The sequence below is a fragment of the Lissotriton helveticus genome, chromosome 3_1 (assembly GCF_964261635.1).
Source record: "Lissotriton helveticus chromosome 3_1, aLisHel1.1, whole genome shotgun sequence".
Classification (NCBI taxonomy): domain Eukaryota; kingdom Metazoa; phylum Chordata; class Amphibia; order Caudata; family Salamandridae; genus Lissotriton; species Lissotriton helveticus.
Genome location: NC_136061.1, coordinates 314,723,104 through 314,739,672, shown reverse-complemented (window position 1 = coordinate 314,739,672; position 16,569 = coordinate 314,723,104). Strand labels below are relative to the sequence as shown.

General features: G+C 47.6%; 1 protein-coding gene across 1 annotated transcript in view; it reads right to left on the bottom strand.

Moving 5' to 3' along the window:
• The window catches only part of LOC144822959 (E3 SUMO-protein ligase KIAA1586-like), a 57,789-nt gene that overhangs the window by 39,005 nt on the left and 2,215 nt on the right, over positions 1-16,569 (bottom strand). The window lies entirely within an intron of this gene.

Below are 16,569 nucleotides of genomic sequence, written 5' to 3'. Positions count from 1 at the left end.
TAATGAAAAACAATTTAATTTACAATTGATGTAGTATAACAGCTTTAATGAACACATAAATCTTTGGGTGGTTTGCAAAATGACTCAACGCGCGTTTCGACAGACAACTGTCTTCATCAGGAGTTCCGACACCGAAAATTGTGCTCTTTATGTGGGGTTAATGAGTTTCTCTCTAGGCGATTTCTTTTTGATAATAGAGGAATCCGATCCCTAGACTGCTGTAAAGATAATTCCTGCAAGATGGACGAGCTGCTAGTCCTTAAAAAGCATAACAGGTGCGTTTTGTCTTGAATGATGTAACAAGCAGCTCTTTTTCTGATCCAGGCTACAGGTCACCAGTGAATTATTTTTGTATTTTTTCAACCATTAGTGTCACTATTGTGTTTTACCTTTCAATGCTTTAAGATAATTATTTCATGAAGTAGCCCTAGATAATTTACATTAATGTATTTCCCTGTCTAGGTGTACTTCACATTAGTATCAGGGGGCCCCTGTTTCTTTGCAATAGGTTATGTAACAATGCCAGTACGGGAAGGTGAAGAGGCACCTACCAAGGGTACACCACCACATTATATGACACCGAATATCTTAGTGGGTTCAACAATGGTGCAAGATCATTGAAAATGAGGGTCCTTTGAGATTTTCAAGATAAGGTTTTCAGAATCAGGCGTTTGCAGGAAATTCTGGTGGCCTACAAGCTGTTGGTTTGCAGACTCAAGGTGTTCAAGGAGGATTTGGTGTTTCACAGGGTGGAGGTAGAGGTGTTTTGATTGATCCAAATTCTGGTTTGGATGTTGAAACGTTGAAGATAACAACCCATGGTCACTTCTGTAAGAAGATTGGCCATTGGGGCCGCCCTCCGACTCCCGCCAGAAGATCCTGTCATCTATCCTGTTTTTGTGCCCTGCTTCCGTGTGTATGAACCGGACTAGAGATTAATGGTGCAATCCCGAGATTTCTACCAGTTTGGGAGACAAAGATACGTCGTGTGGCAGTTTGCGGCCTAGACCAGCTTGGAAGCCGGGGTCTCGAGTACTGGCCCAGCCGGGTTTCAGTTAAACAACACCGGCTGTAGATGTGTGACAGGGTGTGGTCTACCGGAGTGGAGGAATTTTTTGGATCGATGTTGACGACGATTGGCTGACTTGGTGCCTATCGAAGGAGGGGTGACAAAGCACAATTGAAGCGGTGGGCGGAGGTCCCCGGCCCGCTGGCCCGGTCCCGACCCCGCCGGCGTTCGCTGGGTTGGTATCTCCGCCCGCGGTGGTGGAGTCCCGATCGTAATTGTGACCAACGATAAGTCCCCCTCTGCAGTCGTCAGATCCACATTCACCTGTTTCCCCCGGAGGGACTGGCTCTCTGGGGACGTGAATATGACTGAAACCGAGCGAAGACTGGTGGAACGGACCAAGAGTGACCCGTCGATACGAACTGTACTGATAGCTATAGGGTCACTTCATGTTTGCGTGGAAGGCTATATTCATAAAATGATAGCGCGTTTGTCTGCAATTGGGCGGATTGGACCGGACCCTGTTCCACTACAAGAAACGAAACGACTCGAGATACCCAAGATGGCCACTTCGAGGGAGGAAGCAGACCCCGTATTATAGAAGGTGTCGGAGCCTCCGACCAGTGCTTTGTGTGATGTGAGCGAGCACAATGCCGCGAATGGATTGTCAGGCCTACGATCGTTGCCGATTATGGAAAGACTATTTGATGTACCCCTTCCGGAGACTTTTGATAGAAACTGTTATTGGTTAGAAACTGCGTCACTCCCCTATATATTTGCACCGCTAAGATGGCGGACGAAACAATGCTGGGAGTTCATAACGGTGAGGGGAGTTTCTGGACCTGCCGGAGTTCTCAGCACTTTCATCTCTCTGCTACGTCGTGGTTTGAACTTTGCTACAGTTTCTTTGAGCCTGGACTATCCTGTGGAAGTGACGGTTCGTCCGGAAGGGGCCCATACGTCTGATCGGAAGGGTCAAGGATGAGACTGAGTGACTGGGTTTGACATCGGGTCTTGCTGGACATGGGATTTGCTAACATGATTCTTTCGGGAGGCTGGGCGGTGTTTCAAGTTTCCTTTGTTCGCGATACGTATTTGCAGCTTAGTAGATTTTTGACCTCAGTCTGGGGATTCTTGGCTCTGGCGGGGGCGAGGGGCGTCCGGGGGCATGTATGAAGATGCCCTCCTCCATTTTCTATTTTATAGTATCTAGTTAGTTGGGGCGACAGGCATACTGCTAGTTGGGGTTAGGCGATAGCCATATGCAGGGGTGCAGGGTGGGGGATGGGTTTATTGTTTTGTCTTCCTTTTTGGGTTTCGCCTGCCGAAGGCTGCGCTCTGCGCAGCTCTTCAGCGCAGGTGAAATCCTATGTCGTCAATAAGGACTCCTGGAACGTCCCCCGGCTCTCATTGGTTAGCTCCATAAATGGAGGCTAGCCATTGAGTGCCGGATCTGTCCATCAAGGCTGGACCAGATTCGGGGGCGTTCCGGAGATTTTTTCCCAGGGCGGAGTTACGTTTTTTCCCGTTCCCTCCCCTTTCACTGAAAGTGAATTCAGATGCGCTGTCCATTCCCGCCCCCTCCGTGTGCCTTTCCGCCGCCCTTGCTGTCCTGTGCACGTTTCCCGCCGTCCGTGTCCTCTCCCGCCCCCTCCCGCCGTCCGTGTCCTCTCCCGCCCCCCTCCCGCCGTTCGTGTCCTCTCCCGCCCCCCTCCCGCCGTTCGTGTCCTCTCCCGCCCCCTCCCGCCGTCCGTGTCCTCTCACGCCACCAGCGAGTGCCCACCTCGCGATTTCTGCCCGCCTGCCTGCCTAGCGAGGGCCGCCGCGCTGCCCGCGGCGACCCGGAAGTACCTGGCCGGCCGGCCAATCCCTTCGCGGCCGGCCGGAAGTCCCGCACCCGCAGCCCGGGGGAGGGAAAGGGAAGCCTTGCTGTTTGCCGCTTCCCCCTGCCTGGGGGAAGCCTTTGTCGGTGTTGCCGGTCTCCCATGCCTGGAGGGAGACCGGAGAGGAGCCTGACGAGGGTGGAGCGGAGGGGGCGCGGGGCACATTGTGGTGCCCGCCCCCACCGCAAATCCGTACCGGCAGCAAGGAGGAGGGCAGCAGCGATCAGGTAAGGATCAGCCTGGGCCTGCCTTTAGTCACGGCGCTTCCTCGAGCACTCCGCTGCCCCTGGCCACGAGCACAGCGTGGAGTTGCTGTGGCGTGGCGCGCCGCTGACTGACTGCCTGCCAGAGCGGGGCGTGTGAGTCCGGGAGGGATTTGAACCCTGCGGTGCAGAGCGGAGACAGCATGGCTGGAGTCTGAGGTGCCTTGTGTGGAAGAGGGTCCCCTACCCCAGCATCAGATAACGTCAGGAGGGCTTCTCGCCGCTGCAGGGCTGTCGTAGGGAGCATAACCTGGTTGGGGAATCCGGAGAGCAAGGGATAGTTCCGGCCGACAGGCGGCGTCCTGTCCAGCGCGGGAGGGTGCGCCACCATGGCACCCTGGCGCCCACCGCCGCAGCGTGCCCTGCTCTGGCTCACCTTTGGGATCCTGTGCTGCGCGCCCAGACCGGTAAGGGGGCAGCTGATGGCGGGTGGCGGCCCGGGGCACTACTGTCAGGAGGTGCTTGTTTGGCGACTCTGAACTGCCTCTCCAGTGGCATCCGGGATGTACAATGTGTTGTGGGTGACTTTGAGCAAGATGTAAGGGGGGCAGAGTGGCATGTCGTGATCGTGCCCTCAGAGGTTGTCATTAAGACAGGCTCGCATCATGTGCAGAATGTAACCCTGGGTTTGGCATCATGGCCACCTGGCAGAGTTCAGAGGTGTTTAAAGGAGAGGATGGAATGTACCAAGTGCTTTCATGAGTTGTCATTAAGTTAAGATGGCATGCCCAAAGTAGGCATGGGTGTGAATGAGGGCACCATGGCATGTCCTGGGTATTCCTCTGAGGTAGGCATTACGTGCTGAATGTGTCTTTCCAGTTGCCATAAGGTAGGAAGCCACATGCTGAGTGTTACTCTGAGGTTGGCATTAACGAGGAATGGCATACGAAGAGTGTTTTCTGGGTTTGACATGAGAGTAGGCTGGCATGGGCTGAATGTCTGCGTGGCTGGCATAAGGGGCATGTGCTGATGGTGTCTTTGCGGTTGGTGTTAAGATTGTGTCACTTGGAATAGCCACAGGACCGGCTGGTATGTGATGAAGGTGACTCTGGGGCTGGCATCATGACACCGTGGCATTTGTTTAGCGTGACTTGGCATCAAAACAGGATGAAGTGAACTTTTGGAGTTGGCATAAGGGAAACCAGGCCTCTGCTGAGGATCCTTAAGGAGTTGGAATGGGCTGAGCATGTCATTGTGGTTGGCAGCTCCATGGAACAGTGTGCATTAAAATGCGTACATGGTACCTAGCATGGCATTAGAACAAAATGTCACCAAATGTTATGGTTCTGATGCTCACATCGCTGTGTTTGGCATGGAACAGACTTGGGTGTGCAACATGTTGCCCTGAGTTTCACGTCATGACATCATGTGGCGCATTATGGACTTTTAGGGAGCATTTTAACTAGGCAAGGAGGAAATGTGCCAGGTGTGTCACAGGTGTGAGCTACGTATTAAAGGTAATGTCGAGTCCTTCTCTGACGCTGGTACAAAGGTGGGATGACGAACTGAGTCAATCAGTCAAATAACTTTATTCGCATTTAGTAAATGCATAAAAGTACAAGTAGTTATCACAGTACGAATTGATCAAGGAATAATTCAAAACAGTTAAAAATTAATTGTATACATTTTTCCTTTTAAAAGATATCAACATTTATATGCATCCACATTACTGGAGCTAGCAGCTATACATTTATGAGAGGAATATTTGCAGTAATCAATTTATGATGGTAACACCCTCACGTGTGGTTTGTTCAGAATAGCCATGCACTGGAAACATGGCTGTGCTTGCTTCCCTGCCCCCTGGCTGTGCTTTCTTCCCTGCCCCCTGGCTGTGCTTTCTTCCCTGCCCCCTGGCTGTGCTTTCTTCCCTGCCCCCTGGCTGTGCTTTCTTCCCTGCCCCCTGGCTGTGCTTTCTTCCCTGCCCCCTGGCTGTGCTTTCTTCCCTGCCCCCTGGCTGTGCTTTCTCCCCTGCCCCCTGGCTGTGCTTGCTGCCCCGCCCCCTGGCTGTGCTTGCTGCCCCGCCCCCTGGCTCTGCTTGCTTCCCCGCCCCCTGGCTCTGCTTGCTCTCCTGAGTGTGTGTGTGTGACTCTGGGTGGGTGTGTGTGGCTCTCGGTGGGTGTGTGTGGCTCTCGGTGGGTTGCTCCCCCGCCCCCTGGTTCCCCTTACCCTGGTTCCCATTCCCCTGGTTCCCCTTCCCCTGGTTCCCCTTCCCCTGGTTGTGCTTGCTTCCCTGCCACCTGGTTGTGCTTGCTTCCCTGCCACCTGGCTGTGCTTGCTTCCCTGCCACCTGGCTGTGCTTGCTTCCCTGCCCCCTCGCTGTGCTTGCTTCCCTGCCCCCTCGCTGTGCTTGCTTCCCTGCCCCCTCGCTGTGCTTGCTCTCCTGAGTGTGGGTGAGTGTGGCTCTGGGTGGGTGTGTGTGTGTGTGGCTCTGGGTGGGTGTGTGTGTGTGTGTGTGGCTCTGGGTGTGTGTGTGTGTGTGGCTGGCTCTGGGTGTGTGTGTGTGTGGCTGGCTCTGGGTGTGTGTGTGTGGCTCTGGGTGTGTGTGTCTGGCTGTCTCTGGGTGTGTGTGGCTCTGGGTGTGTGTGTGTGGTAGTAATTGCTGTCTGCTGAGCTCGTCTGTAGGGTACAATAGGTCTCACATTTGCGAGAGATTAAGCTAATGGCAATGTAAATGACAATGCCATTTATTTATTTGTTTTCAAAACCAACACATAAATACAAATTTTGTCATTTACAATGCCAAAAGCTCTAACTTTTCCAAAGGCGAAACCATTGCATTGTAAATGCTTGTTTGTTTTTATGGTTTCTTTTTCTTCGCACTCTCTTTCACTTTTCTTTTATAAGTATAGTTGGTGGAACATCCTGAATCTGATCGTATTCTAATATCTGGTGCTCACGCTTCCTTTTATTATCCTGATTTGTAGGTGGGCAGGCTCAGAGGGCTTGCGCTTAATGCGGATTGTTTATTGTACTGTTGCATATCCTGCTTCTCGAACATTAGCGTAGGCGTCTCAACCATTTTTCATTGCTTAGTATCTATCCTGTTTCTACGCCTGTTGGCCTTATTATTATGTTTGAAATTATGGCACCTGATATGTCTATTTCTCATTTTGTTCCAAAAATAATAAAAAGATTTATAAAAAAACAAAAAAAAGATTGGCCATTGGAAGAGGGAGCGTAGGCTGAGTGGAAATAATCGTATGCAAGGAGGAAATCATATGCAGATGGACAATGTACCAGTTCAACAAATACAAGTGCCAATGCAGAAACAGGTGCCAATGATGCAGACTCCACAAGCACTGATGGGTCCTACAGAATATAGGAAACCCTAGATCTAATATAAATTAAATTCCCAAAGCAAATATAAACTCATTTAAGAGTCAGAATTCATTTCAACAGTACCCTATGTTAGAAAGTTATGGTTCCGACGATTTCCAACGGCAGTGCCTGAGGGGGGAGGAAGGTTGTGTGCTTGGCGCAGTCTTAGAGGTGTACCGGAAGGGATCATTTGTAGAAGGAGAAGTTCATGTCCACCAAGTGTCAGAACAGAAGAAATCTCAGACCTACCCCTCTCGGGAAAGAAGATCCAAGTTCTAGGAGTTTCAAATAAACAGATAGCAAATCCAGTTTCAGAAAATATCCCAGTAAAAATTGGTTCATTTCAAGAAAAACATCAATTCGTTGTCTGCAATTCTAGTCCTGTAAACCTGTTAAGGGGTGTAGCAGGGTTTCTGTTCTCCCACAGAACTGTGCACAGAGGATTGGAACCTCGGCGAATTAGGGTGACCCAAAACTCACCTCAGTACCCAACAAACCCCTTACCGAGCTAGCTACAGTGTCTCATTGGTCATAACAAACTCCCAATGTTTAGACAAACCAGAACATGAACTTACGATACCTCAGGTTACTTGGAACACATGAGCACTCTTTCGTTATACAATCATTTCAAACCAGAACTTGGAGTAAATGAGGACACGTGCACATTTGAAATATTTATTTACTAATGCCGTTTTCTCAAACACAGTATCTTAGATAATACAAGGAAACATATTATCAGAAGCAAAGTTATCAGCATAGTTACTAGTCCATAGAAAGCAAACGGTGACAGCATGTTAACATGCTGTAATGAATAAGAGTTAACAACACTTATTTCTCACCCTCCCTAACTCACATATTATATTAATAGCTAAGAAGGTCTCTTTGGGTTTTAACAGGGCGGGCCCATACCTCAGGATCCTAGAATGAAGAGATCACATCAGCATACACCAGCTCTCTCTGCATGCGAACAGCATCAAGTGTGTATCTGTGCTCCAAGCAAAGCAATATAAAACCCGCCTAAAGCCTAAAGTTGGCAGAAGCTGCACTTATGTTATGTCTATGAAGGTGCGGAGATCAGACCTCATAACAATTCTGTATCGTGTTATTCCTGAAGCTTCAGCACTCTCTGTACAGACATAGTTTATTAAGCAAAGCTGATATCAGAGCAATAACATATTATTCTCATGTAAACCACAACGGGCTACTAGGTTGAAAGCTAAATCACCAATTAAGTGTCATGTGCAGAAGCAGCAAAAGGAAAAATGGCGTTCAAACATATAATAAGCCTATGCTAACTTAACACATTATAAAGATAAACAGTAGCTATATGACACCCCCCCATGATCCGAGCACGGATAAGATAAGATACGGGCAACTTCATGAAACCAGAGTTCAAGAGCCATGAACAACGTTATAATCATAATAAGTGATGAAAAAAACTACATGAACCAAAGCAAAAATTCAAAATGTCAAGTCAATAGGACTGGGAGGTGAAAAAATGCAAAAAAGAAAAAGGAGGCATCAACAGAAACCAAGAAAGGTATTCAAGGCAAGACCGAATATGCAAAATATGCAGCAACAGCCTCCAACAGGAAATCACCGTCTTCATCCGAAAACAGTTCAGCCATCCAATTCAAAAGAGGAAAAGAACATACGTGTTCTCCTAGTACCGGAGCCTCTATTACCATCAGAGGACAACTCGGTGGGTTTTCAAGAAAGCCCGTGCCAAGAAATCTTGCGCTGCTGTAAGAATGTTCCAAGGACCCATTAGTCCATGCATCGCTGCTAAGGCCATAATCCTTTCGCCAGTACAAACCAACTCGTGAGTAACGATGGGACTCATCAGCTGATTAAAGTCGACGTCAGGAGAAACTGGTCCGCAGAGACACAAATCAATGGCCCAGTCAAAATCACAGCTTAGGCAATGAAACACAGGCTGGACACAGGTGAAGTAGGAAAATCGAAACGATAATCCATATGCCGTGCTTAAAATTGCAAGCGGCAGCGTGCCATAATATTCAAGCATCCGGTTGCGAAACAGCGCCAGAAGGGGCTGGGCGGCTCCTTCCACATGTGGGGCATCCATATTTAAGGAAGCAAACAACCACTAGAACGCCTGCCGCTAGTGCCAGTAAAACCGGGAATCCACCAAACAAACTCGAAAAAATGGAATGGAAGAAAGCAGGGATGACTCCAAATATTTTTTCAAATGAAGTTACAAGACCACTGCTAACATTTAAAAAAAAATGCGCCAGCCCAGTTGTGGAGGACGCGTTAAAGATAGAGTGAACCATCTCGCTGAAATGTAATGGTAAATCAGTATTTAAAAGGGCCTGAACCTCAGTCCGGGTATTAGCTATGTGAAGCACGAAAGTTTCCCGAGCCGAACTCAAGGCCGCTTCTTTCTGGGACAATAGAGCCCTTATTCTGCTCATGCCGTTGAACTCTGCTGTCAAGGTTGGGATGCGTGGCCAGATGGAAACATCCCTATTTTCATGTGTGGGTGGGTACAGAACATTTCTGCAGCAAACTACACGCTCAGTCACGGTTACCACATAAGCAACACCTTTAATTAACCCGCATCAATCTTCATTATTTAAAAGTAAATAACTTCCGTTTCCCAGCAAGGTAAAAGTCGGGGTGATTGCAGGAACTGGAGTCCCTTTTAAAACACAGGCTAAGTTTGGCCGGTCCTGGTTACAAGAACTGTGCAATTGTATATGCCTACACATTAGCGAGTGATCTGGTGTTTCTGTACACTCCTCCCCATTCAGATAAGCTTCCTGTCCGTCTTTCAAACATCTATAAGTGAAAGGAAGGGACCAGACTTCATGGAGAAATGCACTACCTAAGGGCTCATAGCGACCTATGGCAACATATCTCATACAATTTGTAAAATTTATACAAAGCAAAAGGTAATGTTATCAAACCGTGGATAAGCCATGTAGCAGCGCTGGCCTCTGCCATAGAAAAAGGCAAGGACTCTAATCTCTCAATATGTAACATAGAAAAGGAAGCATCTCGCATGGAAAGCAGGCGCTGCTTGTCAGTCAAATTAAAGGGGGCAAAGAGAGAAGAAACATTCATGTAGGTCCATGGCACCTTGCCAGATTTAAGCGTTTGAAGGGTCCATGCAAATTGCATGATAGAACGTAATTGATTCTGACCATGGTACAACACAGACACTTCATCATGCACAATATCCACTACAGAAGACACAATATTATCTAAAGTGTAAATGCGGGAAGAAAGTATGTTAATACTATTATCTACCACAGCAAGCACTTTTTCTATATTGGCTTGATCTATAGCTCTAAGGCGTGTCGCTGCTTCTATCTGTGATGTCTTCCAGATTTCATTGTAAACAGCATATATCCATCTTTTTGATCTACCACTAGCCGGGCCTTTTATGAAATCACTTAAATCTACATCATTATTCAGCTTTGCAAGATGTAATTTTACTGCAGACAATTTTGAATGTGTCAGCCAATTTTGACATAATTTGCCTGAGTAAGTCGTAACAGAATGATCTGATTCAAAACGTGGATCAGGTCTGACCTGTGTAAAGCCATCAGACAAACCCAGAAAACGGCTCTGGCAAGAATCAGCACTTCTGTGCCACATCAGCCAACCCTTTGGATCCATACTGGATATGTTAAAGGATGAATTCAGCAATAGGGACTGTAAGTCCCTAATCGAAAACTGAGTATAATTACTCCAGCCAGAATAGTCTTCTAACTCTGGGATGGTCGGAGAATTAAATTTTTTAGAAGTAGCCAATCCAAAGCATGTTGTTTGTGAAATAGAGGAATTCAAAAACAACATTTGATTTGGGATGAGACAAGCACGGTGCAAAGCCTCAGTGCCTTGTACCTGCCAGCTTTTAGAACCCCAAACAGATTTTAAGTCAATAATTTCCTTCCATAATTCATAGCCGCCAACAGCCAGCTGATCAAGAAAGGACTTCGAGTACAATAATTTGGTATCGGTAAGTCTAACCTTGGACATAGGCTTCTGTGTCATTTTGAAATAAAAGGACTCGAGATTAGACTGATTGAAGTCAGTAAAATAAGTGTACTTTTTCTAAAAAGTACTTGAACTGCCTTGTTTAGGAGCTGGGCAATGCTCCCATTGTGTATCATTTACAGTATTCCTTCTGGATGTTGTTTTTTGCAAGAAGTGATTGCCAAAATGTTGAAAGCGATACAAATCACCATAATTAGCAGATTCTAAGTACAAATCTTCTGCATCAAAGGCAGCATAGTATTTCAAATCAGAAAACAAAGACTCTACGGCCTGAACATCCCAATCATCAGAACGTATGTTTTGTTTCACTACATCCCCCATGTTTACTCTAAGCACATTAGGGACATTAACAACCTCTGTAGCGCCATGAATTTGAAACCTAACGGCATCCCACACTATTCCATCAAGGACAGGCCAAGCAGTGATGTTAACCAATGTCAAGTCTCTTTTCAACCTGTGTGCTGAATGCGATGAGGAAAGGAGTGCTAAAGTTCCATTCAGATGTCGAATACATGTTCTTTCCTCGACATAGTGTCCATTCATAATCCTGAAAAAATAAAACACAAACCCAATTGACATAAAAAGGTAAATTGAAAAAAGCACCAGCCAAATATATGTCCAAGGGGGAATCAAAAAATGTTTTTTAAATAAGCTGGCATAAACTGCAAAACGTGAGGGTTCTCTCGAAGCATTGGAAACAGTGTCAAATGAAAATCTGGATTCTGTGGCCAAACGTGCTTGCAGGTCAGGCATGGACATGTCAGTGGGGTAAGTATAGTCTATTTCGTCATGGTTTGTACCTGGCAAAGTACTTAGTAAAGGACTGGAAATTGCAGGTAATTTGATGGCCACTTCAGTTTCATGATTAGAAGCAGTGGGCAAAACTGAATTTCTCACAATGGAAGGACAGGAAACAGCCGGTGTCATGCTAAGAAGAATCGGCCACTCTGTGTATCTTGACATTGTCAATTGAGATAAACCTGTTTTCCTTACGACCAGGAAGCGGTGGTAAAATGACTGTTCTTGTGCCCTTCACACCAAGCACTGGAACCGGAGCTCGATAGGAAGGACCAAATTCTTTCTTGTTATCGATCTTTTCTCGAACCAATTCTCCAACTTGGGGTAGCCAGCCGACTACTGGGATCTGCAACGTAACATCCGATGTGGAGGGCAAATGTTCCTTTGCAAGACTGTCTCTGGTCTTTTGTAGATCCTGTAAAACATTGTAATGTTCATCTACGTCAAAGGTTGTGGCGCGAGCCACGCAGTCTAGACCGTCAAGGTCAGGGACGTACATCTTGATGCCAAAGAGCATTTCGTATGGGGTCCGCCCACCCAGAGACCTTCTAGGGAGATTATTAAGAGCACGCTGCACGCCATAGAGGTGGGCCAGCCAGTTTCTGCCAGTGCCTATAACTCGAGCTGTCAAAGATTGCTTTAAATCACGGTTCATTTGCTCCACTACACTATTACCCTCAGGCCTGTATGGAGACGAAAACTTGACTTGGACCCCCATCGAAGTCATGGCATCCTTATACGCCTTAGAGGCGAAAGCCGGACCCTGATCCGAATGGAAGGTACCACAGGCAAAAATCCCTACAAAGATACGCAAATCTCTAATGACAGTCCGTGAATCAGCACTGCGATGGGGCCAGACCCACACAAAGCGTGTGCATGAATCAACTGCTACTAAGATGTACTTATACGCAGTATCAGATGAAAAAGGACCGCAGTGATCTAAATAAACACAACCTAGTGGTTTATTAGAAATGTACAACTGTGTCTGTGGTGGACGCGCAGCAGTCGAAGGTTTAATCTGCTGACAAATGTCACATTGAAGGACATAATCTCGCGCCTGTTTGTACAGTCTCTGCCACCAGAACCGTTGTTGTAATTCAGCCACAGTGGCCGAGACGCCCGCATGCGCAGACGCCACACCATCATGTGCCGCTGTAATCAAGTCAGCCCTGCGATCCGAGTTGGGAATCAAACGTTCTCCAACATCAGGAATTTTCACAAAAGGAACCTTTTCGGGACTTAAGTGGTATGTGTACTTCGAAGGGAACCCCGTAGGATGTTTACCTCCCTTCTCAGTGGCAGCAACAGCCGCCAAGATGTCATCATCAATCTTGCTTTTGGACCTAGTAACTGCTGCAACTAAGTATGTAGACACTGCTGATTTCGCCGCTTCATCAGCAAGCGAGTTACCGACAGCGTGGACTCCAACACGCTGATGGCCGAGAGTATGAATTACAAAAACGAGTCGCAACGTAGCCTTAAGCTCCGCCACTCGAACCCAGATCATCTTGTGTTTTATTGTGCTACCCTTGGAATCACGAAAATCATTCTGAATCCAAAAGAACAAGTTTTCATTGTAAGACTGGACACAGTAGAAAGAATCACTCACAATAAGAGTAGTAACACTAGGATCAGCGTACTCCAACGCTAGTAAGAGAGCACGAAGCTCTGCCAATTGTGCGGTGCAATCCCCCAGAGGCAGCGTGTGCACTTCCCTGGATATGAACTCATCGTTCACCATGGCATCGACCACAATGGCGCAAGCGGAAACGTAGGCATGTTTTGAGCCATGCGCAACCTGCGCCGAAACATCAGTGTAAATGATGCAATGGAAGTCCCCAAAGGTCGCATAGCTAGAGGAGCAGGATGAACGAATTCATACTGCAAGTACTCTTGCGACCGTAATGAGGCGTCAAAAATAAACGTGACATCCGTGGACGTCAAGGACGCAGCCCATTGGATCCACCGAGGGTGCAAAGCTTTTGAATTTGGTACACTGGCTTTCGTGACTGCCTCTAAATGAGGACAGGGCGTAACAACCAACATGCGTGACAGAGCTCGTTCCTTAAGAATCGCCATCTGCACAGCTGTTAAAACCTTTTCCACAGTGGGAAACCGCATCTCAGCCAAAGTGTACAAGTGTGACTTGTAAGCAATAGGTACTGTGTCTCCTTCATTAAAAGCGAGGTACGTGAAACCCACTGCCCCCGGAATTATCCTTATCACCAGGTTGGTGTGGTTATCACGAGTCAGTAAGAATTTAGAAGCGAGCAGATCAGCCTGCAAGGATTGCAAGACGGCTGAGTGCTCAGGCAGCCAGCATGATTTTGAAAAAGTTGGTTGTATCAAAGCATACAAAGGCTTGATACGCTGGGCATATTCCGGAATGCATGTCCTCCCGAAATTTAAAAAGCCCAGTAAAGACTGTAATTTTTTCAGTGTTGTAGGAGCGCGCAACTGTGCGCATTTCTCCAAGAAGTGAGGAGCCAAACCTCTACCTTCATTGTTGAGCTCATAGCCCAGGAACAACACTGTGTACTCAGCAATGTGCGATTTTGCAAAGTTAAACTTGTAACCCATGTCTGCAAAGTTACAAATAATCGAATTTACGCGACACAGATGCTCCCAAATTTCGTCGTCTGTGAGATATATGTCATCCACATACGAACAAGCATCTGGGTCGATTCTCTCCAAAAGAGAGACTATGCGTGCGGTAAAGATACCAGGACTATTCTTATAGCCCATTGGGAGACGCCGGAATTGTTTTTGGACCCCAGCGCATGTAAAACTGGTCCATTGGGAGCTAAAGCTATCCAATCTGTGGGCATAGAAACCGTTGGATATGTCAAGCGTTGTTTTAAAACGCTTACGCACTAGACCATCCACAAGGGCAGAGCCGTGAGTATTCTGTACAGCACAGTTACGGCAATGCGAGTTCAAATGCCGGTAATCCAATACCAAACGATACGATCCGTCAGGCTTGGTCACAGTAAAAAGAGGATTAATCATCCGTGACACACACGTTTCAATAACTCCCTGATATTCCAATTGTTCAAGGATTTCCGCGACAGAAGCTTTGGCTTCACGTCGTATAGGATATTGAGGTTGAGGATGCGGCTGAGACCGCAAAGGAATCTCGTGGCACGGGGACAATTTATCCCAACCACATTGGTTACGGTACAGAGCCGGTGCGAGAGCCCGAGCCCACTCCTCTGCAAAATGCTGCGCATGCTCTTTCGAGACAGTGTTCGCGAAACTGGGGAGGATCACCTCCTCCCCTCGCGGCGCCGCGAGCACAAAAGGTGGGGGCCAGTCAGCCTCCAAAAGCAAAATATCATACGTAGAAGAAAGATTTTCCCAAAATACCCCTTTGATGGTACGTTGTATGTCACCTTCAATTAACAGGACAATTTCATAAAGTCTTTCAGGGGGAGCAAGTCTTGTATCGGCTGTTTCTATTACAACATAGACATCAGTCGCTGTCACCCTCAGTAGTGGACGCAGCGCCTCTCTCACTATGGTAATCTCCGCCGCGCTGTCCAGCAAGGTCAGAGCCCACGTCAGATTCCGAAGCCGCGTTCTCACTATCTGTGGCATATCGATGCGCTGTTAAGGCTGCGACTTTCTTTTTCGCAAACTGCGGTCTTTTTGGCATAGAATCCTCCTGTTTCGCTGCGCCGTCTGTCTGGCGGGGCTGGCCACGTCCTTGTTGGCCACCACGTCCCCTTCCGCCTCCTCCTCCACCGGTCTTCGGGGTCGATGAGTCCTGAAAGGAACGAGGAGAGCGTTGATCAGAAACCTGAAATCGATCAGGTGATTTAATCATCGCGCGATTGCGCAAGTCATAAACTCTCTCTGTCGGCGCAGAAACTTGTGGCGCAGGATACGAATCCTGAGTCTGCTGTTGTTGCTTCCCCTGTTTCTGTTTTTTAGGCCAATTTTGTTTTTTCGACTTGGGCTGGACATCTGCCTCAGCAGAATGCCCTTGTGGTTGTTTTTTCTCCTTGATAGCAAAATACTTCAGACCTTTACTTGTGCGACCTATAGTTTTATATGCGGCCACAACTATTTTCGCCAACTGTCGGGGTTTTTTGGCATCGGGCAGAGCAGCCAAAGCATTCGACACCTGAAAGTTCACCGCATCTCCCTTTATATTGGAGAGTATGAGATCGCTAACAATCTCAAAAGAACCACACAGGCGCATACCCAATTCAACCGCTGCTTCCGGTCCGTGATCATCCTGATCACGTTTAACGATCGTAGGCAGTACGGACATAGACGGGGTGCCGAAACACCTCGCATAAACAGCCGCAAAAGTTTTTCCCCAACTTTCACAGTCAACGAGTTCAGGAGTTAAATCCTTAGGCAAAGTAATCGTCAACATTCTATGTTTATCAGCAGGAGTAGAATTCGGAAACACAGCCTCCAGTTGGTCAAATTTCTCGGCAAGCCAGAAAGGGAACTCATCTTTATCATCGGGGCGCTTACCAAAGACCGAATTGACCATAACCGGATTGAGCTTTAAACCGCCATGTTCCGTCTGAACAGCCGGACCCCCCGGGGGACCACCCGGGAGATGACGACCTATGTATTGCACTAATGCACGAATCACGGCAATCGAAACAACATGTAGTCTGCGAATATCCGCTAGGGGACATGCGCCGTGATTCGGGTGCGGGGTAAATCCAGCCAACGCAGGCCAATTCGTGCCTGGAATGGACAAAGGACCTAACCTTGCAGCGGACAAAGAGTGGGGTAGGGCGCCATCAAACCAAACGCGATGCTGCCAATGACCAATAGGTATTTCCAGTGCCCTGTACGGCGTATATTCAGCCGGTACAGGTGAGGGTGTGTAGGTGTGGAACACACCAGAATTTGCGTCCACTGCCGGAAACGTTACCCACGAGCAATGTTCCCTCTAATTTTTTTACTCTGCGTGCGGCACAGGAGGGTCTCTGTGCGCTGCAACCATGGCCATGTGCGCCAGGAACCAGACCACGCGCGTGTGCAGCGCCAAATGTCACTCCAAACGTTGGCTTAAAAAAGTGAAAAGATGGTGCATTTTCACACAAACAGCTAGACGTTAAGCTTTTGCATATTGGATAACGACGCCATGACATTGATTGGTTACACAGGTAAGTACACTTAAGGTTTAAAAAAGCACAAGACTCCAAAAGGTGGTAGCATCATAAGATTTTACTAAATATTTTTAACTGGAGCACTGTTCATTAGGTGGGGGAATGTTGAGAGCCTATACAATATCAAATATACA